Source organism: Cavia porcellus, unplaced genomic scaffold (genome assembly GCF_034190915.1).
Source record: "Cavia porcellus strain 051 isolate PalLab524CR breed Dunkin Hartley unplaced genomic scaffold, mCavPor4.1 scaffold_9, whole genome shotgun sequence".
Taxonomy (NCBI): Eukaryota; Metazoa; Chordata; class Mammalia; order Rodentia; family Caviidae; genus Cavia; species Cavia porcellus.
The window spans coordinates 50,321,827-50,347,121 of NW_026947492.1; the positions used below are offsets into that span (position 1 = coordinate 50,321,827).

Genomic DNA, 25,295 nt, shown 5'->3' on the forward strand with positions numbered 1-25,295 from the left:
CATTCTGATCTGCACTTTGTGAGCTGTCCTACTTGGGGAAACAAAAGCAGTGCCTTATATGAATGGAACATGTATTCTAATTAGCTCATGCTAATTAATGTGCTGCTGCAAGATCTTATGTTTCTCCATTTAGAAGTCCTTTCTGAAATGTTATTAAATCGCCTAAAGACTCTTTCTTATCAAGTTATCACTTAACAGTGTCATGAAGAGTAAAGTTCTTAACATAGGTTGCAGTAATGACAAGAAGAAATATTTGCTTTTCTGGTAAAATAGTTGCTTTTCTTGAACATAAAGCCTTGGGTTTGCTATTAATCTGAGAAGAAAATGTGCCTTATCATTTCTTAATTTTCTTGATAGTGACTGTATTAACACTGATGTTTTGGTTTGAAATGAACAATATTCTTCTAAATAGACAAGTGTTTCTTTCTAAACATTTTGGTGGAAAGACTTTCTTTTGTGGTACTTCATTGCCAGTTGCTTCTCAAACCATAAAATTTCATTGTTCCTTGCTTGAGAAAGCATGTTAATTTGGCAGGGGAAAATATGACTGAACTCAAAATATCTTCTAAGTTTCCATCCCTGTAGCTCCCTTCTGAGTCAGATCTTTAGGTCTCACCTGCAATGTGCTCCTCTTCCAGCACTAGCCTCCTGTATGTTCTGTATTACTTCCAGACCTCATCAGTGCTGAGCAGGCTTTTAAAATATTATAGGTATTGACAAGCAAAAGGGCAGAAGGGACGCCGAGGAAATGGTCAGAATGAACCTATGCACTGTTTGGATGAGGCATACCCACACGCTTTGATTCTCTACTCCCTCCTCTGGCTCAGAATTTGGTCTGACTCCCCCTGTGTCCACATGACCTGAAATTTCGCTTTCTTTTCCTAGTTGGAGATCTGTGTTACAGAATTTAAATCATGTGTTTGAATTAAACTTGTTCTTGAATCCACTTGGCTGCGAAGTTATTTTTCATGTATATTAAGTAGGCATAGTCATGGCTGCTCAAAGAGCACTCCTCACTGCAGAGCCTCCAGGAGCCCTGAGATGGACAGTCAAACAGTAAAGTAGACAGCATTGCATTTCAGAAAATTATTTTGATGTACTCCATTATAATCTATGAAAGAAACTATCAGAACCACCCTAGACTGTGTTGTTAGTGATACTGCAAACATAGTAAAAATTAACCTATTTTTGCTCTAATATTTGGTGGAACTGCGTCTTAATGATATAAAATATGTTTTAATCTTAAAATGTTTTAGCTTTGAGTAGCAATTAGGGAAAATACATGAGAGTTTACAGGATAGATGTAAATAAGTTAGTGAAATTTAAATAGTTTTATGGAATGAAACTACTAGAAAAAAATTATTAAATGTTGATATCTCAGAAAATAGAATGTTTAAAAATTAGGTACTAGAAGAAATTTGATAAAATATTAGTAATAGCTTTTAATTAAGTTATGGAAGATAGGGAAAGTTAAATGAGAAGGTATGATACTACACAAAGTAAAGGTGGTATTAATTCTAATCAAATATTTATGCTCAAAAATGACAAATGAAAGTATATAGAATAAAGATTTGAAGTAATAAGATAATATTTGGAGACAATTAAAAGGAAGAAACTCTTTTAAGTGAAATTTAAACATATCTAGTAGGACATAGTGATACACACCTGTAATCCTAGCACTCTGAGAGGCCAAAGCAGAAGGACCACATGTTCAATCCTAGTGTAGGCAATGCAGCAACTTGGTAAGATCTGTCAAGAAAGAAAGAAAGAGAAAAGAAAAAAGAGAGAGAGAAAGAGAAGAGAAGAGAAAGGAAGGGAAGGGAAGAGAAGGGAAAGGAAAAAAGAGGAAAGAAGGGAATGCAGGGGATAAAGCCCTGAATTCAACTCTCTCTTCTGGAGGGAAAAAAAGAGACAACTTGACTTTTTATAGGAAATGTCCCAGTTGAAATCCTTACCATATACATATATGGTATTTGGTTTGCAAATATTTAGTTATTAATGTTTAGTAGCTGAAGACGGACTTCCACATCTAAACCATTGTAAGAGGGGCATGTGGGGCAGGTATGGATAGTAAGATTAGAAGGAAAGAATTTAAGAGCCTCGAGCCTTGTTCTCATGCAATGTGAGATAATAACCCCTCCCCACTCACACACACATACACACCAGAGAAAAGAAAAAAAACACGAGGGCTAGGGATATAGCTCAGTGGCACAGCGCCTGCCTGGCAAAAGCAAGGTGGTGAATTTGATCTGTGGTACAAAAAAAAAAGAAACATGAAATGGACTATGTTATGATTGTGTAATGGACTGTGTCAATTTGAGAAGTCTAGAAGCTTAACTAAGTAACTCAGCAGTTCTACATCCTAGGGCGTAGGGAACATGCCCCTACCATTCTGGAATGTTTTTCATTGTCCCAGCTTGAGAAGTTTAGAAGTTTAACTAAGTGACTAGGCAGGGGGCCAGGGGTCTTCACATTGTAAATGTCCTGAGCCTGCAAGAGGAGGGTTTGGAGATGGTGTGGATGCTATACCCACCATAGGGCAGGTAGCCTGCATACAATGTAAGGGAAGGAAAGAGGCTTGGTCTCTTCTCTTCTTGCTTTTGCTATCTCTGACACCATGAACCGTTGCCTCTCTGCCATGCCACCCTGCTTTGGAGCCACTGATTATGGACCGAAACCTCTAAAAAAATGTGAGCTAAATAACCCTCCTCTTCCTTAATTCTATCAAGTATTTTATTTCAGCAATGAAGTAACTAACACAGGCCAGCAAAACCCAAACAGAATTCTTACCAAAAAGGGTTCTTAGGATTCTAGCTTTGTCTTTTTTTTTTAATGCCAGTCTTGACCCCAGCGTTTTCATAGAGTGCTTACCTTATCTACCGCAGTTGTTGTGTGCTTATTTTAGAAAGTCAACTTGTTTTCTCTAACTACATTAGTAGCAGGGTTTCTCTGACTATGTAAAATGATAAGTATGTTTCTTTGATCTGAAAATGACAGTCTGGAGTATTACTCTCCTCATTTTGCTTAGCTTTATGTGATTTTAGGGCAAGAAAGAACCTTAGCTATCACTGGGTCTATAATTTAATTTGCAGAAAAAGAAACTGAGACCCCATCTGGCCAGAATCCTATAGATATTTGTGGCAGAGTCTCCTACCCTCAGCCCCATATTCTCCCTCATCATTTTCCTCTTCATAGATTTTAGCTGATGGGGTTTCAGAGACCAAATGTACCTTAGCTGTGATCCCCAGTCTGCTGCCATCCGCACTGCACTGGCCTCTTGGATTAAGGAATAAATTAATCCAAGTGAGAGAAGAAATTGAAACACAATCCTCTGAGGTTTTTATACACGATAAACCATGCTATAGGATATGTGTTCTTCTTGGTATTATTCATACTTTTCCATGAGGCCAAAATCTAAATAAGAAATAATCAATCAGCTTCTTAGCTCTGTAGTAAACCATTTAGCTTAGTATAATACTTGGCTGCACTGCAAAATTACTCTTCCTCTTGTCCCTCTATCTTGAGCATGAATGCACACACACACACACACACACACACACACACACACACACACACAAAGTCACACTCCCATTCTCACTCTGGCCACATTGGAAAGGTTGTATCTTCTGAAAATCTCACAGTACCTGGCCTCACTCCTCTGCTAGAAATGATCCTTGCAGGTGGAGCAATTTATTTGCATGAAACCCTAAAGACAGGGAAAGGTGACCAGTACTCTCTGAGACAAGGAGTGTTTTAAACGGAAGGCAACCTTCTCTGTTTTCCCAAAATATTTGTACTTGTTTTCTTCCTTTTAACCTTTTGTGTGGGGACTGGGGATTTAGCTCAGCGGCATAAGCACCTGCCTTGCAAGCAGGCAGTCGTGAGTTCGATCCCCAGTACCGATAAAAAAGAAAAAAAAAAGTGTAAAAAAAAATAACCTTTTGTGTGAAGTGCTTAACATCCTTTTGTAACACTACATGAATGGAATCGATGGTTGGTTGTACATGTTCTATAGGTATAATTTGGACACGTTGGTTTATGGGCTCCCTGGATCAGATATTCCATGAGCTGACAGTGTTATAGAACCTTAAAAGCAGGCAAAATGAAGCTAGGCATGTAACTCAGTAGGACAGTGCATGTCTAGCATAAGAAAGGCCCTAGGTTTGATTTGTAGGACTACAAAAAGAAAAAAAAAGTAAAATAAAGTGTTAAAAATATGAATAAAATATTTTTCCAAATACTATCAAACTACAAACTACATCATCAGGGCTTCCAGGATAGGTCCATTGAGGGTTGTGTGCTTCTGGGTTAGGGTTTTGCTGCAGGTGTTTTGAGATTTTCCGCATGGAAAAAGAGTAGCCAGCTGCCTCAGCGAAGTGAGTTCCTAAGTTCATCTTCAAAAACAAGCCCTCCTCTAAAGCCACAGCTGGTTTAATAGAGAACAAGCCTTTTTCTGCTGCAGTGATGCACTTTTATTTTTAGCATATATTTGCAGTAAGTAATGTTTGCGTTGCTCATGGGAGTTGATGTCCATAACACATCCCAATTTTTTCATTCTCTTTGCCTCTCTTCCTTCCAACTCTTGGTCCCCTTTCTATTTGCAAAACATTTATTTCCCAATTTCCTAGTACCTATCTTCTGCTTTGCTTTTTATTTATGTTTTGATCTTCTTGTATAAGAGAAACCATGTGTTTAAGCTGATTTATTTTACTTAACATTATAGTCTCAAGGGGCATCCATTTATATATAAATGCTACTAAGGTCAGAGATATAAGGGATTAAATTCACATAAAAGTGCAGGTAGTTAAACAACAATCCTTGACTTTTGATAAGAGAAAGTTACAGCACCCAAGAAACCAGCAGATTGGAGAAAGCTAGAAAAAAATGTTAATAAGTCCATCAATGTCAGAATAAAAGGTCATAGGAAAAAACATGAAAGAAAAATTTCATCCTTGTTCTTTTTGTTAATTAAAGATGCCAAATTTGAGAGTTCATACAAGTAACTTCCCTGATGTGAAGTCAGATGTAAAAACCACTGCTACAGAGTTAGAGATAGAGCTCAGGAGTAGAGTGTTTACCTTAGCACCTGAGAGGCCCTGGGTTTAACCTCCACAGTGCAATAACAATAATAATGATAGTAATAATGATCTCGGAGCTATGATTGCCATGGTTTATTTGTGAAGCATCTTCTGAGTGTATGTTGTATGTCTGAACCTATAATAGATCGTGAACACTCATCAGTCACTCGCATGTTTCCTATTCACATGAAATTCACATCTGGTCGGAGCAAGGGGAAGACAGTTAAATGCAATGTTTGAAAAACTCCTTAGTTGGCACTGAAGTCTTGATTGCTTCTTAATGTAGGAATATCTAAATTGACTCTTGAAGGTCTTATATTTAACCTAGAGACTTTCAAGTCTTTTGACCAAAAAATGAAATACATTCTTTATCATGACACACAAATAAAGGTGAAAGAAAATTTTTGAGTAATGCTAACATGCTTTTTATGTATATAATACATTGTTATTTTCCATTCTATGACTGCCTCTCGTTCTTAAGGGATAGTCACAACTCATTAACTTGATTTAGTAGCTCAGTGATAGGCCATGATTTATAGCTTATAGATAGTAGACAAGAAGAAGGTTCCAGGCCTGTTACACACCACACAGACAAGCAGGAAAAGGCAACTTCATTCTGTTACAGTGAGTATCTTAGGGACCTCTAGGCCCTCGCTTGTATCTTCTTGAAAATCAGCTGTTTTTGACACAGATTTGGACACAGAACTTAAAGGAATACTTATCGTGTTTTTTTTTAGCACCTATTATGCTGGTATTTTATTTTTACTAATATATATATATATATATATATATATATATATATATTTTTTTTTTTTTTTTTTTTTTTTTTTTTGGTACCAGGGATCGAACTCACGACTGCCTGCTTGCAAGGCAGGTACTTATGCCACTGAGCTAAATCCCCAGCCCTATCTCATGTATTTCTTAAAAAAATTCTATTAGCCAGGCAATATTGCTTCATTTTAAAGATAAAGAAACAACTTCAGAGATTTTAAATGGTTTCTACCAGATCACAGAACTAGACTAGACATAGGAACAGACTTTCAGGTTCTGTTTTAAAATAGCATTGGGTCTAAGAGCAGTTTCCAGATTCCAAAAGATAGAACATCTTTTGAATCATAATATTGTTGCCTACTGGTTCTGTGACGTTGGATAAATAGTCCCTTTTTACTTAGTTTATCTGTGAAAATGGAAATCAGTAGTCGCAAGGATTAAATAAAATACTGCCTTTAAATACCTGACACAAGGAAGCAGTGAGTAAAATATCGGCACTACGCACCATGGATTTTTATAAAAGCCCTCTTTCCCCGGCAGGACGCGGAGACCGTAGGATGGGTTGTGAACACTCATTGTTTTGCAGCAGTGGAATGAGCCTCTCCTTTCATTTTTTTCCCCCTTCAACAAGCAGAGGAACGCAGATGACCTTTCAGATACTCACTTCTCTACACCTCATGAAGTCTAAAGGGCTTCAGAATGCCCACTTCTGTCAATTCATCAGATGTTTCTTCACCCAAACAAGAGTCTGCCCAGGGAAAGAATTCAGTAAGAGCCATAACGTAAAAAGACTCACTACGTGTATGACTGCCCCCTCTTCGTAGGGGTCACCAGTGTCCATTACCACATGCTTCTTTCTATTTCCTTTATGCATTTGCTCCTTTCCTAGCCTCTGCTCACAATCTGTTTTGAAAGATTCCTTTACATTTGCTCTAAGTCCATATTTTACTCACATTTACTATTCCTAAGACAGTTTTTGCTTCAAAGGCTATAACATGACACATGTACTCAGATTAGCCTCTTACCTTATTGTTTAATGTAATATTTCCATAAATGGATTCATTACTGTGGTGATTTTTTAATTCAATAAACATGGGATTTGTACTTTTCTACAATGTGCCAGTCTGAGGTAGAGATTAAGGCTACAGAGATGGAGAAAAACACAAATGTCTTTCCTTCAAGATACTCATAGCCCAGATCTGTAGACAATTCATATAGTATGGAGATCGATATTGTAAGCATTGTTCCCTAATACTTCTTGTGCTATGTGCCTTGCAATTACTACCCTCTTTTAATCCTTACAATATGCCTATATGGCCTTCTGCAATGAAATTTGTTAGAGGATCACCAGTATTTGAAACTAATCTTAAAATAGTGACCACTCTAGTCCTTATGGAAGCGTCACCATAAAGCTTCTTGAGCTAATGGGAGTGTGCTGTATTGGACCTGTAAATACCAGTGAATATCTTAAATTTATTATGTCTTTATTGCTTTATATCACAGTGTTTGAAATAAAGAAGTCTCTTATTTATGATGTGAATAAATTAGTAACTTCCAAGTATATCTTCCTATGCAAATGTGAAGGAAAATATTACAGTAAAAGCCAACATCTTTGACAATTCTATGGAAGTCCAATAGCACATGTTTAAAGTCTGTGTGTGTCCTCAGGCCACAGCACTGCCTGCTGGGGCCAGGGTGCCGGGAAACACTTGTACTCCAGGGCCTTTCAACCTGCTTCATTTGTTCTCTGCACTCTGTGATTCTTTTTTAATTGGGGCCAAATTTGAAATAGACTTAACATTTGTACATACAGGCTACACCTTTGTAGTGAGGAGAACTGGGGTAAGGGTAAGGCCCAGGGCAAACCTCATTTTCTTTTTTTTTTTTTTTTTTTTTTTTTTTTTTTTTTTTTTTAACCTCATTTTCAATACAATTAGTCATTCTATTCCTGGGAACCCAAGCTGGAAGTTACATTGGCAGCTGCTTGAGGAAACAAAGCCCACCTAGGACATTTTACTCTGGTGTGCTATTATTTGGGGAAAGATTGTTCCTGCCTGATTGATTTTGATGTAAAGGGAAAGGTACACCATCATTTAAGTGAAAGGATCTCTGGGTACTTTTCTTCTTTGAATAGTAGTGTATATTTTTATTCTACTACCTATACCTCTGAAGTCCTGGTCAGGAGCCTGGCATGGCAGGGAAGAGTGTGGAATGGAGCCTGGCAGGGAAATTCACTCCAGTAGTACAACTGCTTCCAGTGTCACTTGCCTATGGATTTCATATTTAGAAATGACGGTAAGATCTGGATTTGTATCTCCTTCCCTCCAGCCTTGGGCTCAACATTGTCTCAGCCACTATTCCAAGAAAGTGTTACAGTCAGCTGTGTGCATCTTTCTGCCTAGTTCTTGACACAGGATTAGCTAACAATAGTAATTGTACTGCCTCTCATTTATCCATTCATATATTCTTTTTTTTTTTTTTCTTTTTCCTTTTTATCAGTACCAGGGATTGAATTCACGACTGCCTGCTTACAAGGCAGGCGCTTATGCCGCTGAGCTAAATCTCCAGCCCTGCGGGCTTCATATATTCTTATTTACAGCATCCTCATTTATTTACTCAGAAGTTTATTAAAAATGGTATGTTGCAGCAGAATTGGAAATAAAAATACTGAGTTCAGAAACTCTCTTAAAATTCTACTGCTGGTCATGAGGGAGAGACCATGCTAATATGCCAAAAACAATTTAACAGGATGAAGCAGAAAGTCTAGATAGGAAAGAAGAGAAGTGAGGAGAGCTTTGCAAATTCCACAGGGAAAATATGGGACACACAATGAGGGGCCCAAAAACTCATACACTTCACTGCTTGACTGGATTTAAACCTCACACTAGTACTGTGACATGGATGTAATTGTTATCTTCATTCTACAGAGGAAGAAGCAGATTTGTAGATAATTCAAAGGATTTGAAAATAAAGCGCTATGTGGCTGAGCCAAATGCTTTACCAGGTATATTAATTACTGCCCTTGTTGTTGGAACAAAATACCTAACACCCAAAATTTAAAGAAATTGAGGTTTATTTTGACCCACATTTCAGGCCATCATCAGTGAGCTGACCCCAAGACGGAAATGGCTTGGTCGAATGGCCTGACAGGAAAGACAGCTGTTCATGGAATGGTCACCAAGAAGCAGAGAGCAAAGGAAGACACCAGGAAGGGAGATGCACACTTCCTGTCATGCCCCAGGGCTTCCCTTCAACCAGGTCCCACCTCCTATCAGGCAGCTGTGATCCAATCACCTTCCAAAGCCTGTCTCTGAGTGTGTGAGAGTTTTGTTAGTCAGTCTTGATCTAAACCATGACACCAGGTATGCCTCTCAGGAAAGATCATGCTTATTTTACTGTTGTTACACAGTGAAGCGGAAGTTGATCTTGCAGAGAGCCTGAGTAAATTCACATCAATAGAACTTCATTGGTTCTGTACTTTTAAGTTGACTTCCTCAAAATAGACCCAGCGTCTAGTCCAGGATTTACAGTTTATCAGATATAAAATCTTAGCTATCTCATTTGTAAGATGGGCATAATACCTAGTTCACAGGCTTTTTGTTTGGATTAAGTTAAACCAAGTTTCTGAAAGAAGATTCTCTGTAGGATTTGTTTGATAAGAAGGAAGTTCCTTTATCCCTCTAAGTGCTTAGAATCTCCCTTCTTTTTTTTTTTTTTTTTAGAATCTCCCTTCTAAACTGGCACATTCTTTAAAGCAAAACAGATTTTGGTATTTCATTTATACTTTGAGACTCATTAGTATTAAATTTCACTCCTTTAGTCATTTGCATTTTTAATTGCATCGTAATTATTGAATGAGAGGCTTTGTTTTCAGGCAACTAATTTTATGCTAGAAATAGAAAGAAGGAGGAGTCTTTCAGTATCTGGGAGAATTTTCCTTTTGTCCTAAAATCACAGTCTGCCACTAATTTTTAGATTTCTATGGAAAAGGAACAAAAATAACATGGGTGACCCTTCTTTGGTCATGCATTTCCCTCTCTGTCCCTGTATGATAAGATCTAGAATCCAGATTGTACTGTTTTTAATGGTTGGCTTAAAGTTCGTTTATCCATCCATCCAGTAAAACTTTGCTAGAACCATAATCATCTATTTCATACTGTACTAGGCTCTAGGGATTTAAAAAAAAAGGATTAAGAGAACATCTTTTCTACCTGTAAGAACCTCAGAGATCACTCTACTAACCTGAATTCTGCTTCTTGACCCTCCACATATAATAATCATATTTCTAGAAGTCTCTAATCTCCAGAGGAGGTGCTTAACCTTATATACAGTTACTAGAATAAGTCAGACAGCTTTTGCTGGAAAAGGCAAAATTCCAGGAGGAGCACAAAGTGCTCACAGATAGATCAGGTAAAAAGAGAGCACACTCTCTTTTACTATTACCATGAATAGTAAAACTATTCATGAGATATAAATTAGGTGCAAGGGAATAAACAGACATTTGTCCTTTGACCGTCATATTTGACAATGCTTGACATATTGTAAGAATTGAATACTCCTTGAGTGAATTTTTGTGTGACTAATTGAACACAATGTTTAAATAGAAAAGTGTACCAAGAAAACCAGCAAGGACTGTGGAGTGAAGCACCTGATCTCCTGCCCTGTATAAACTGCCTTCCTCCAGCCTAAGCACTCTCTCCTACCTGTGGAGCCCATTGCTCCCTTCACCATGGGGGCCTTGAGGATGGAAACTCTAGTCTACCTCAGTACAGGGCTATGTAGTAATCGCTACATTACAAATGCGAGTAGGTTGGAGAGAGTTTAACTGTATATAAAATTTTGTTTGATTTCTTCATACTTTGAAAACAGTTCCCTTGGTAACAAAAATTCAAATAAATAAGCCATCCTTTTCAGTAATTATCCTGAATAAATATCAATTGGTTTTTGGTTTGTTTTTTGTTTGGGGATTGAACCTAGGGACTTGTACATGTTAAGAAAGAGCCTTAGCCTCTCAGATTAAATTTTAACAGCTCATTTGACCAATCAAACTTACATTTATTATGTGTTGTACTTCAAAATCATTTTCCTTTTTATTAAACTTAGTAAGAATAACAACAATAGTGAATATTCACACACATTTTAAAATAATAAGCAGCTATAAAAATTGCCTATTTTATTCCAGTTTTTTTAAGTACCTTAGACTGATTATTTTATTTAATTCTCACAAAACCCCTATAAGGTAAGTGCTACTATTATTCCTATTGTAGAAAAGAGAACACTGAAACCAGGTTTCAATTTTACTATCAGAGGCTAAATTGGAACTAAAAAAAATGCTGTCCTATATCCCTAGCTTCCGTGCAATAGGACTGTGTTGAACATTTTATTGGAGGTCAAAGTTTTCAGATGAGCAGTCTGAAGTTGAGAGAAGTAAGCTATCCACTCTTCTCCAGGTACAGTAAAGCACCTTGACTCAGCCTCCCCTGTTTAAATATATGAACCCACAACTCAATGAATGCTTTTCTAGGATTTGCATAATATTTTGTTTATTGTCATACTCTTAATAGTACTTATTATGTATTACTAAATTTTGAGTGAACAGTTGAATATTATGCACTCCCCTTAGATTTTACATTCTAGTATGAGGGTACTCAGAGCGTGTGGATTTGCAATTAGATTGAGCCAGTGTCCACAAATGTGAGATAAGGTTCCTGTCTCTTCTCTGCCAATAGAGTCCAGAGTCAAGATAGCTCTCCATATACAAAGCAGAGTTAAAGGGTACAGTTGACGTTCCTGTCACACATAATTTCCTGAACAGGATTTGCAGTTTGACTTCTAGCACATACTACATCAATTTCAAGCCCCAGTACAAATGAAAATGCAAGATTCCTTGTTCAAACATTGTGAATATCAAGATGGAGAAACCATATGAAGTATGAGACCATGTGCAATAAAGATTACACTTGCATAAATCTGTCCTTGCTGACACCTGGTTTTAGGTTGTTTTGCTATAAACTGAATGCATGTGTGCTCTTTTTTTTTTTTTTTTTTTTTTTTTGCACATAATCTAGGAGTGTAAAAAAGACACACAAGATCATTGAGAATATTTTCCAGAATTTAAGCCTTATTTCTTACCTAATACAGTACTTTATATAAATCACCTACATGCCTACTTTTATGTTACATAATAATGTAATTTTTCAGTCCTCTTATGCTTGAGAAATTTTAAATTTCCACTTTCTGAGCTTGCAATAGTCATCCTGGAGTCATCTATCTCCACTGAGGTAAACCTTTCAACAGTAAAGCAGCATCGTTATATCACATTTATCTCACACCGGCAGTACATTTAGTCTTCATGTTCTGCAAAAATCCTTTCCTCCTCAATCCTACATTCTGAAGAAAATGCATGAAAATGCCTCACAGTGCTTTGGAAGTCATTTATACCTCTTGGGTGTTCATGCAGCTTTGCCTAAATTCTGATGCATAGAACTTATCCTGACCAGAAACATTTGATTCTAAAAACAAACTAACAAAAAGCAAAGGAACTAACATGGTAGTGATAACTTAATTTCATTAAATGAAAGCTCTTAAAAATAGTACAAAAGCTAGTTATAATATGTATTTTAAGTATTATCACCATTAGTTTACACAAGAAAGGACATTTTAATGGCAAAAAATAACATAAAGTCCTCAATTTTATAAATTTATATTTTTTAAAACATTGCTAGATAGACTGCATATTTCTCTTTATGTACTACCTGGCATGGTTTGCTTTGGTTTGGTTTGAGACTATGTCCTACTATGAAGTTAAAGCTGGGTTTGAGATCACTCTAGAGCCCATCTAGCCTCAAACTGGCAGCAATCCTCCTGCCTCAGCCTGCAAAGTGCTGGGTTATGGCTTTGTGAGCCACCACACCCAGTTCTATAAATACAACTTTAACCTTAGAACTAAAATATTAAGGTAAACAAGTGTGATAGGTAAATTATTTCATTCTAAAAATTTTGTCTTAAGTAATCTTAAAATCCTTGAGATGCATGTCTTAAATGTGCTTTTCTTAAAGAAAGCCATCTTTTAAATTTTTCTTTATGACCTTGTACTTTCTTTTATATCATCTCTGTAGTTCATGCTTCTAAGTGATGCTTCTAAGTGATTTATTAAAAAAATACAAAATTTTGCATTAAGTTTGTAATGCAATTTTAAAATATTTTTAAAATATGTTACATAATTTTAAAATTTATACACTTATCTTTCATGTACATTATTATTTTTACATTTTCAAACTAGACTTTTAAAATAGCTTTGCTAAGGTTTAGTTAGTATTCAAAAAATGTACAAATTTATACAATTGATGAGTTTGGGAAAAACAGATTCTTTTTAAGAAATATCACATTATGGACTTTTTTCATTGTATTTTAAAATGTTGTATTTTGTATTATATCAGACCAGTTTGCTAACCTTAATTCTCCCCACTTTACACTCTTAATTTCTTGAAGATACAGATTTGGCCTTTCAGATCCATAATCAAATACTTCCATTAAAAAGATGTATGCAGTTATCTGAGGCCATGAATACAATCTGATGTGAACTGAATAGTGTATAACACAGAGGCTGTTTGGAGAGACTATGAGATTTAAATTGTTCTTAGTGACTATTAATTACAAAATTCTACACAGGATTTAGACAGAGGTAAAAAGAGGGATCAGACATACCCTCAAGGGTTAAGTGATGGTCAGCTGCAAAAAAGCAGATGAAAATGATAAGCTGTTACTCCCAATCTGCTCCACGATCTGCTGGGGAGATGTGTGGGCTGGGAAATACCGAGATTTTAGAAGGCCAGTGTAGTTTGTCCAAAAGAAGTTGTACATTTTTGTAGGACGAAGAGGCAGGGAGTCATCTTTGGTGGTGCTTCCTTCTCTTCTCCCTTTCTTTTTTCTTTTCTTTTTTCAACTTTGTTTAGTTTCTCAGCTTATGTTTAAGTTTTTAAAAATCATGTGTATATGCATGTGCGTGCATGTGCTTGAGCGTGTGTGTGTGTGTGTGTGTGTGTGTGTGTGTGTGTGTGTGTAGCACTGCCCGGCTTTACTGTTAATAGTTAATTCAGGTATACAGCTAGATGTATCCAACCATCTTCCTGGTTCTTGCCGCTTCTCTCTCTTTACTTTGTAGTACACTACCTTCTCCTCTGGCTGCAGCCCACCTCTGCAGCAGTTTGACCCTGGCCTTTTCCTGTTCTCTCTTCTTTACCTGTGCCACTTCCCCGCCTTCGATTTAGCCTATTCCAGGCCTCAGCAATTGGTTGGCATGGAAACACTAGCTGAGCCTGCCTGGTGAGAAGGATGTTCTGTTTCCAAGTGAAAATGGAAAGGATTCAAGTGTGATTCACTTTCAGCATTTTAACCCTTGAGTTTAGCTATCTATTTAAAACACATCCATGGCTGCTAGTCACCTCATAGGTCAAGAAGACCATCTTGATTCAACTTCTGCACCTCTGTCACCTCCCCTGAAGGCCCTAGGGTAGGGCCTCATAGAGCATCTTGCTCTTTTTTTCCTCCTTTCCTTTGCATAGGCCTTTAATCTCTATAAGGTCTCCTGATCTTCCCATTCTAAGAGGGTCTTAGTGGGTTTTCCAAACCCAATCAGGAACCACTTTCTCCTGGTCCACACCTATGCCCCTCTCATAACACTTTGGTGGCTGTGACTGTAAAAAATTCCACATTTAGGTGACTGTTTTCCATTATGAGCTTATTGGGGCTGGAGATTTAGCTCAGCGGCATAAGCCCTTGCCTTCCAAGCAGGCAGTTGTGAGTTCGATTCCCGGTACCGATAAAAAGGAAAAAGACAAAAAAAAAAAAAAGTATAATCCATTATGAGCTTATTAAATGAAAACATGCTGCTGTGAGGAAGACGTTTTTCTCATGCTTCTAGGGTCTTGTCTCCAACAATTACTATATTTGAGATCTTGTATAAATTGCTCACCTCTTTCAAGTGTCGTTTTCTTTTACGTGGTATGGAAATGATAGCATTTAATATGCCTGCTACTTATCATGTCTGACTATGTGTTAGGCACTTTCTCATTTAATTCCCACCCAATTCATTGGGAAATGAGATAATATTACCGATGTCCTTTTATACTGAAGAAACTGGAGTTCTCAGAGGTGAGAAGCCTAATCTGAATCACACAGGTATAGTCAGCATTCACCCCAGATGTGACTCTTTATGATTCTGTTCTAGTCTTTGCATATGTTTTTATAAAGCATCTAGTTCTGTGCCTACCCTTAGAGTGGGGAAGGGGTAGTGGGGCAGATAGACAGATGAGTATAAAAACATCTCTCTCCCCTCCTCCAAAAGCATGCTTCATCCCCACACATACTGCTTCTCTTCCAAAAAAGCTGCATGTAGCCTGGCTCTTTGACATCCAGAAAGCAGGAAAAAATGGGCTTTCAATAGCTATTAAATCAACTTGACTTTCCAGCTTGCCATCTGGAAACAAGCCCATAGGATCCCCTGTTGCTACCCTTCAGTGCAAAATCGCACCACCTTACCGCTGCAGAGGCCAAGGAAGAAGAATCAAATGCCACTCCAGGGAATAAAATTAACTTCAGTTAAATCATTTAGTGCCATTCAGTGGGTTTTCTTTTCTAGCTAGTAAATTAGCTAGAATAAGACAAGTTCTTATTCAAATATTCCTATTTTTATGTACAGATAGGTATAAAAATCTCTTTTAATAAAAAAATTCCCTGTTGTAGCTGAGTGTATGTAAATAAGGCCTTGAATTTCAAAAGCAAAGAACAAAGCTTGTCAGTTTTTCTACGACCAGCCATCACTTTTTTTTTAATAGCATGCATCACTAATAGACTTGGTTACCATGACTACTGATTTTTAAAATTACGGTGATGAAATTATTAAATGGCATGATCTCCCACAGAACCCTAGAAGTAGTGAGTGTGTATGCCACCTTTCCATCATGTTGCCATATTGCCCCACGGTTCCTCCTTCCTTTCTCAACACCCCACCCAGTCTGTTTCCACTGTATCTCCTTTCTTCTCTCTGAATAAACATACATTAAACCCAATTCCTTTTACACTCGATAAGGACTGTGCAATTACTTCCTCAGTGCTAAAACACACGATTAAAAAAAATACCACAAGTACCAGTTCTAGGTGTAATGCCAAAATTGTGATTCATTCCAGCTTGCAACATAAATAGATTAGGTAATTATTTTATTTTTATAAGATACTGGCTTTTATGTTGGATCTAGTTATCTCTGAGGAAAATAAAAGACCAGGAACATTGATGCAGCAATAGTTTTGTGTTAATTTTTAAGCAATACATACTCAGAGCTAGAATAATAATACATTCAGAAAAATCCTAGGTTCTTTAATCAGGCGACCTGAGTTTTAATTTGACTCTTCTGTTTATCAGTTATGTGATCCTGGAAGAGTTATTTATCTGTAAATCTTAGATTGCCCATCTTTCTTCTTTGCATAAAAACAGTATTAACCTCACAATCATGTTGCTTAAATGAAATCAGGTATTGTTTATAAAGTGCTTACCACAGTGTGCTGGCTATACAGTAGACAAATGCTACCATTTATTACTATAATTATTACCACCTCACTGGATAATCATAACAATTAAATGAGATAATACATTAAAATGCTTGCTATACTTGTAGACACATAGAATATGTTGTAAACATTGGCTACATTATAGATGCCACTGGATTACAATCCTTTAATTGTTTAATAGTTGGTAGCTCTATTGCTATTTCCCAGAGTTCTCTTTTTTTCTCTTTTATTTGCTTTGGTACCAGTCAAATAAGAGTTTTATAGCTTCTTAAATATTTCCTCATTCCCCTTTTACCTTGTTTCCAGTCACACTTCACAGTACTTATATGCTAACACAAATCTGAGCATCACTGTGGGCCGACCTGAGGAGTTGGTGCATCACTCTTGTTGCAGTGTAGTGTTTTGCAAATCACTTTTGATCCTGGCTCTGGGATATTTGTCATGTAACTTATGTATGTAGGGCAAAGTTATCACTGAGGTTCCCTCCAGCCAGGCATCTACCCATTCTTTGATTCTACAGTAATCAGGGAGCTGTAAGGGAGCTACATACCCTGGAAGCCTGGAGTGAATTTAAAGATTGAACAGGAGGAAAGGAAATTCTGAACAGAATGTGTGTGTGTGTGTTTTATTTTTTATTTTTTCTAGTAAGATGTTTGAAGTAAAGACCTGGAGACTACAGGATCAAAAAATGATGCTATGGGAAGAGTTATCCACTTTCCCAGTGCCTTGCTAACCTTTAAAATTTGACTGTGTGTCCTACAGAGAGGCCAATACCCTATTGATGCATCCATGTGGCAGTTTTTGCCCCCCAAAACTTAATTCCATTGCACATGAGAAGTAATTCTGACTTAAGGAGGATAATCTAATAGAAAATTATAGCTAGTTTAGAAGCTACTTTAATAGGAATTTCTTTGCTGGCCTAAAAAAGGATTATACCTCATGCATTTAAAATTATAGGTTATTTCAACTTAATATTGGCATAGGGAAGCAGATGGGCATACAAAGATCCACACACACCCTTGCACATTTATCAGTTACTGTCAATAGCAGGAAATGTATTCTTATTTTGGGATTTAAAGTCAGTTGATAGGTGATTTTCAGAGATTAAATTCTCCTTTTTTTATATTGTGGCTATAAAATTCAAGCCAGCTTAACTGGAAATTTCAAAGTTCTGTCACCTCAAGCTCCCTGGGCTCCTCCACCTGCCCTAACTGTGCTTGGAGCCAAGAAAGCTGAGTATCAGATTAGCAGTAAACCTGTTGGACCAAGAACATCGGGGCATCTGGACCCCTGCCAGGGCATACTGGGCACAAGGCTGGGGGTGGTTATCTTGGGCTGGGATGGGTAGTGAGGTATGTGTGTGCTGAAGGACTGCCTGGCTCGAAAATTTTGTCAGCTTAGCCTGATATGTGAGCCATTTGTGCCCATGGCGGAAGAAACCAGACCTGTGCAAAGACTCATCTTGCCTGCTCCTTTTTTGCTCATTTTCTTCTCAATTTAGCTCACCCCTTGATTTGATGTAAATATTAGATTGAACCGTATGAACTTCTCAAGATTTCACATGGTTCAAACTAATATTTTACTTTAAAATGGTGTTGTTTGAACATGCTGGCTGCTTATGATCACTCTGTTGGCAAGAAAGAATGTTCTTGAACAGCAGGGAGTTCAGAATGGGAACGTGTGTGCAATTCCTGTTTATGAACAGTTTGACATGTTGGGAAAATTAATGGGATATCCTAGGTTGTGTAACAGAACTCCACTACGATTTGTTAAATTTTAAATTATAATTGTAGTGCTATAAATAAAAGAAAATTCCTTCATCCATTAGCTTGCTGCCTCAACAAATAAATAGCACACCAACTTTACTTTTAGTTCTTGTGTTAGAACCGGCTATAGTACCTGAAAAGGATGTGTGTGTGTGTTCGTTCTGATCCTTGTATTTGAAGCACAATTGCATACAATGAAATTTACAGGTCAAGAGATTTTAGTAAGTCTATATATCTATATAGTCACCACCCAGATCAAGATACAGAATTTACCAACCTCCTGTAAAGATTCCTCAGGCTCATTCTGGTCAATCTAAGGCTCCAACCTCCACCCTGAGAGGTAACCACTATTCTGAATTTTGTACTACATATTATTTTGGCCTATGCTTGAATTACGTGTGGATGTATTCATATAGTCTTTGTTCTTTTGTGTGTGTGTGTGTGTGTGTGTGTGTGTGTGTGTGTATTGTTTAAATTGACTTAATGTTTTTAGGAATATCCATATTGATTTGTATTTCAGTGGTCTCTTATTTTATTCCCTTATAGATTATTTTTTTGCAATTTTTTACTTTTTGTGTTGCAGAATATTTGGACTATTTTTGATTTGAGGTTATTATGAATATGTTCTTGTACAAACCTTTTTGAGAAAATATGCACGTATTTCTCTTAGATATATATACATATCATATATATCTACATTTACATATACACATACACACAAGTGAAATTGCAGAGTTATAGGCAAGTACTTAACCTTAAACAACTAAACAGTTTTACTAATAGTGCTTGTAGGAAATGTAATGAGTACCTTCCCAGGTTGTAATGTCTGGAGGCAGTGTCTTCATACTAGAATAGAAGAAAGAAAAATTAAACATTGGAGAATAATTATAGCACTCATCATAGGGTCCATGACACTATGTCATGACTGTGTTAACTGAAGCAATTCTTCTATGAATTTTGAGAATACAAGGTTTAAACGCTAACATGTTTTCAAGCATCAGCAGCTCTATTTCTGAAAATGGTGGTGAACTCCACAGAGCCACTGGCAGTTGTGTGGGGCGGACATTCCTAAAGGGCAGTGAAATTGTTTTCTTTGATTTCAAGGATGATGAGAAACGGCATAGAGTTGTTAAAGGCTTTCACTGTCTCTCTGATCCCTCTTTCCTTTTGATAAGGTTGTTGGTAGCCTCCAGCTGCACCCATCTAAGGCTTCCTCACTCTTAGTGAGACAGTAAGAGCCTGTAGATTTTGATACATGGATGAGAGTTAGCTAATCCATGTTTTCCTGTTAATTGTGTAATGTCTTTAAATTACTCTCCTGGACATAAGAAATTTGGTTCTGTAGAGATCAAATGCTCAGTTTGTCTCATTTGTGTAAGTCTTTAAGTATATGATGATAACCAACGTGGGCAGGCCTCTGTCTTGAAGTGGAGTTAAACAGTCCTTGATTCCACAGGGGAATAGTTTACAGGGCAGCAGGACAGCCAGCATAGAGAAGTCCTGCCACGTTGTGTTCCTTTCACCCAAGGACCTTAGAATCACGCAGTCTTAAGTACAGTAACATACAGTATCAATCTGGGTGGTAAGTGCTACACATTACAAAGATCTGAGTGTCTTCATTATTACTCTTTATATTTAGATCACAGGAAAAACACTGTCAGGAAATGGCATGAAATCTTCACACTTACGGACAATAGTGAAATCCTATACCTGTGCTGCTAAACTTAGTACCTGCACTATAGCTCTGTGAAAATATCCTCAGTGCATTGTTCTGTGATCTATTCATCTGCCTGGCTTTTACATCCCTTTAGAACATGGGTGGTAACCTAAGAAAGTGAGTGGTAAGCTAAGAAAGCTAGAAGACGCTCAAGAGAAATCTCCTAACTACAGCAGCACTGCCTGTAAATGGGTTCATGGCCTTGAAGGGGTTCTTAACTCTGAGTCTCAATTACTTCACTTTAGAAGGAGCGCAATAGCAATTCTTATCCCACAAGGTTCTTAGGAGGATTAGCGGGGTGCATTCTGGTGAAACGCTTTAGACTGTTGCTGGCACTGAGTAAGCCCTTCTTGCTATTACTGTTGCTGTGCTTTCTGGAGTTATTTCTCTGATGCTATTACATTAAACACTAGTCAAACATTTATGTTTGCATGCTTGCTTATTTTTTTCCATATTATTTAATGTTACTCCCAAATAGATCTTTAAAAGTTCATCCTCCAAGGCCAGGAAGTTAGCTCAGTGGTGTGAGCACCTCCCTAGCAAGTGCGACATCATGAGTTTGATCCCTGGTACCAAAAATAAATAAATACATAAATAAATGTTCCTCTTCCTTATTTAAATGTTTGTCAAAAATTTAAAGATCAAGTTGGATTTTATTAGCAGTTTATGAATTGGGCAGCATGTCATCTAAAATAAGTGCTTCGATGAGTTGAGCAGAGGATGTTGGCATTATAGAAAGGGCTGAAGAAAGAGGAAACAGGAAATAAAACTCAGTTAGATCACTTTAAAGTTACTTTTCCTAGTACGTTTTGAACATAGAACAATTACTTGTCACACTGACCAGGGTAAACTGGGCTCCTTCTGATTGCTTGCTGTGAACCGCCCTTTAAAAACCATTAAAAAGCTGGCCCATTTCAAAGTTCTGTTAGATTACAGGGTACCTAGTGTGAATGATTTTATTTGATATATCTGGTCTCTTGAGCCTAGTGCCTGAGCTCAGTCCAAAACAATGGCCTCCCATAAATTTCATTTAACAAATCTTAAATTTTAAAAAAATGACTTTTTATTTTTAATATATTTTATTCTTTAGAGCAGTTTTGGAGTCACAGCAAAATTTAGAGGAAGGTACAGACATTCTCATACATTTCACCCCCTCCCTCACATAGGTAGCCTCCTGTTATCAGAATCCTGCACCAGAGTTGCACATGTGTTAAAACTCATAAAACTACATGGACACATCATGGATGCCCTAAGCTAGTAATGTACCCAAAGTGACCCAACATTATCATACAGAGTAACACATCATTATCATTCATAGTTTACATTTGGGTTCTTTATTGGGATTGTGCATTCAATGGATTTAGACAAATGTACCATTACAGGTATCCATCATTATGTATCATATGGAGCAATTTGCTGTCTTAAAAAGTCCCTGTATTTTTGATGGAGTGAATTTTTCAGTCTCAAGAAATACTTGCATGGGAGGAAAGCAGGTGGGGCTTTTCAGTTCCTCAAACATCCAACGACGAGTTGACCAAAGTATGAGTAAGAACATTACATTAAAAGAAAAAGACTGAAGATAATTGTAAATAAGGAGAAATTATTCTCAGAAGCTTTACTCTAATATTATTACACTTGAAATTCAGTGGTGAACTAACATTTGCCTGTGCTGGCTCTGTGTAAGATACATACATGTGAAATAAATGAGACATCTTATAAGGTAAGGGAGCAGTTTGAAGTACTGTCATTGTGAATATAGTAAACTGCTGAAGATAAATTGTTAGTATATTTGGAATCTTGGCATGAAAGCTTTCATCATCACAGTGCTGACTTTTTGTTTTTAATTTAGTTTTAATTAGCTCTCCAAGCTTTTTCTGCAAGCTTGAGCAAAATTATTCATGAATATATTTCCGCTAAACTACAGTAATGAATTATTTATTTGGAAATCTGTCTGTAAGCTACTCACACTACCAGTATAGAGAAAGGAAAACCTTTGGATCTTATATCTGACTTCTCTGCAGTAATCTGAAAAGGGACAGATATTTGCAACTTGCATAACTAATAAAGAAGCTCTATTTAGAACACTATATGGATAACTAGAAAGATTCACACAGCCCTGTAGAACATGGACAAGGACTTTAAAGGTACAAGAAAAAACATAACATTAAAATATGAAAACATGATTAAAATAGTTGATAATCAAGAAATTATATATTAAAATGCAGTAAGATGCCATTTCATATTCACCAAATTGACAAAATTACAAAGTATAATAAATTCTAAGTATTTAAATGGATATAGAATTGCTAGAATTTTCATCTACTGTGTAACCAAAGTTGAAAATACTACCCAACAACTTGTATCTTAGGTGTGTACCTCAGGGAATATTTTGCATAGGCTATGTATCACAATGTTTATACTAATACTATTACTAAAAGCACAAGATAAATCAATATATAATGTATACATAAATTATGCTATACAATGAATGTTAACAGTAAGAATAAATTAGGGTGTGATGGCACATGTCTGTCATGCCAGTGCTCGCAGGTTGAAGCAGGAGACTGGGGAGAGTTTGAGCTCAGCCTGGATTATAGAGCAAGATCTTTCAAAAAAGGTAGAAAGAATGAATGAACAAATGCTACATTGATGAGATTTCACAATAAATATATGTATGTAATTCCATACATATTCCAGATATTATAGATAACACTATAAATATAATTAGGGGATCATTTGCCATAAAATCAGAATTATCTAGGGAAGGAGAGTAAAAAAAGAATGATATCCAGAGGATTTGTAAGGTTCTGTTAATATCACTTGTTTCCATATATTATGTACAGGTACAAATTCCCTATCATGGATGTTATTATTATGTATATTTAAAATGTAGCAGTCGAAATATTATTTGTTTCCTTTGTTATGTGTGTAACACTTTTTCTTTAACTTGAACAGAGATTGTGTACAGTTTCTTGAGTGTATGATCAGTCTCCCTGCACCCATTCCACAACATTCTCTCTCTCTCTTTCCTCCTCATCTACCCTCCGTCCTCTTTTCTTCTTTCTCTGTCTTTGCCTCTACCCCTCCCCACTTTCACTATCACTAGTTTTTATCCCTAAAGAGAGAGACCAAATGTGGGACTATATTTAGTATACTGTCACAGAAAAATAGAATCATGAATGAACTAATACGAATGTTCTTTTCTGAGTGACCATATTGTCTCAATCATTTCTGTATATCATATTGAATTATAAATAATATTAGAACCAAAATTATAAACTAATTTTTAACTACCAACATTGTATCCTTGCTACCATTTACTGAGCACTTTTCTATATTTCAGGTATTTTCTTTGTTTTTTGCTCTTCTCTCTATAGCACTGTAAAGCAGAAAATAATACATCCCAATTTATAAAGTGGTGCACTGTGAATCAGAACTCAGAATTAGCCCCGTCCTAAGACTGTAAAGTGGCCGGGTGGCAGCCCTGAAACTGATTCAGTCTGCTAAGACCAACCCCTGTTTTCTCTACTCTGTCACACTTTTTTTTTTTGTACTTTAATGTTTCCCCTTGCAGAAAGATAGCATTAGAGATAAAGACATATTTAATTGGAATCTTAGGACAAGCTAGTTTCTTACTGAATTTCCATCTGCCTCTTCTTTTGCTGTAACTTTCCACAACAGTAAGGAGCTTATGTTTTCATATTCATGCACCATCCACTGCCCTGATCAGAATGAAGGCACATGCATTTTGCAAAGTGTAGTGCCAGGGCTTGGGTCAATTCAATTACACCGTTTGTAATGACCAGATTTTCATACCGGAACATGTGAAATAATTGGCTGCAATGATAAATGTTAGAGACAGTTTGTAAGAAAATTAATTTGAACTCAGAAGACAGAAAGACTCATTCGTCTCCAGAAATGATATTTGAAATTCAGAAACATGCAGTTCATTCATTTCCTACACCTATGATTTATTCCTACTGCAGCACATTAATCTCTCTGCATATTTGCAAAAGTTACAATTCTCATCTTTCTTCTTGAAGGAGAGGACTCTGTAGCAAAGCTCTTAGCTCTGGCTAACACGAGTTCTGGCAGGTTCAGGTCTCAGCAAAGGCAGGAACAGTTCTGTTCTCACTAAGCACCCACACTAAGAGACTGAGGAGTCAGAAACTAAGATCTCTGATCAGGCCCCTTAAGAATTGCAGTGGCAGGGTATTAGTTTCTAGCTGTAGTTTCCAAACTTGGCTACCCATGCATGTTGCTTAGGAAGCTAGCAAGTGATTCATACAAACAAAAAGAAATCATTGGTTTCCCTAAAAAGCATACCGGGAATTCTGTATACAAAGCTCTTTAAAGAATTAAGTTAAACTTGGAAACTGTAAGCTCATAGTTTAACGCCCCAAACTATATAGCATGGCATTCAAGGCCCTTTGCAAAGTAAACTTACTGTGTCCCACTTGCCTTAGAGGGGAAGAATTTTATCCTTTTTCTAATGTAAAGTCATTTAGCTTTGCATCATTCCTTCAAGAGACATTTATTGACCAGCTGTGAGCCAAACTCTACAGATAGTAAAGATTATACCTTACTCTCACAGTGCATTCTCTCATTTGAGTTCAGGAAGTGGGACACACTTCTAAAGTAATAGTACAGTTGAGTTTATACTGAACAATAACTGAAACTTCTACAAATAATGGTAAATATACCTACAGAATATACCTTAATCAGTCTTGAAACAGACACTGTTTATCATAGTTCTCACCATGCTTCCCACTGAAGTTTAGAGACAACTTTGAATTCTTCTCATTGGCTACTACCGCACCACCTGCTTTTACACACACACACACACACACACACACACACACACACACACACACACACACAGATTCTGCATTCTCTGGCATAAATCACATTTGAGAACACTGAACTATCAATCTCTTTCTTTTCCTTGCTTCCACTGAGTCAGATGAACTGTAGTAGGAAAGGCAGGAGTTTCTAGAGGCAATAGCTACTCGTGGCATGGATCACTGAGGGGTTATAAGCTTCAGGGCAGATGCCCCAGTCACATATCTCCCTCTACTGGAGAGTCATGTGTTTGCTAGAATATGAAAGGATTTTGACTTTTAAATTCCACCCTCTGTCTACTCCTAGCTGCCTGGGGCATCTGTTTATAACAACTGTACCATATACTTCATTAGCATTGGAACAAGTGTTGGAAAATACCATTAACTATAGGTTGCTGAACATAGAGATTTAATTTTAAACATTCAGGAGTGAAAGTGAAGCTGTAATAGGAGACAGATAGGAAATTTCTCAAGAGAAGCACTTCATTTTTGTCACCACAAGTTAGTTCCAAGAGGAGTAGTTGAATACATAGTAGGATGAAAAGCATGCCAGATG

General features: G+C 36.9%; 1 protein-coding gene across 28 annotated transcripts in view; it reads left to right on the top strand.

Annotated features, from left to right (window-relative positions):
• The window catches only part of Dlg2 (discs large MAGUK scaffold protein 2), a 1,893,126-nt gene that overhangs the window by 1,760,931 nt on the left and 106,900 nt on the right, over positions 1–25,295 (top strand). The window lies entirely within an intron of this gene.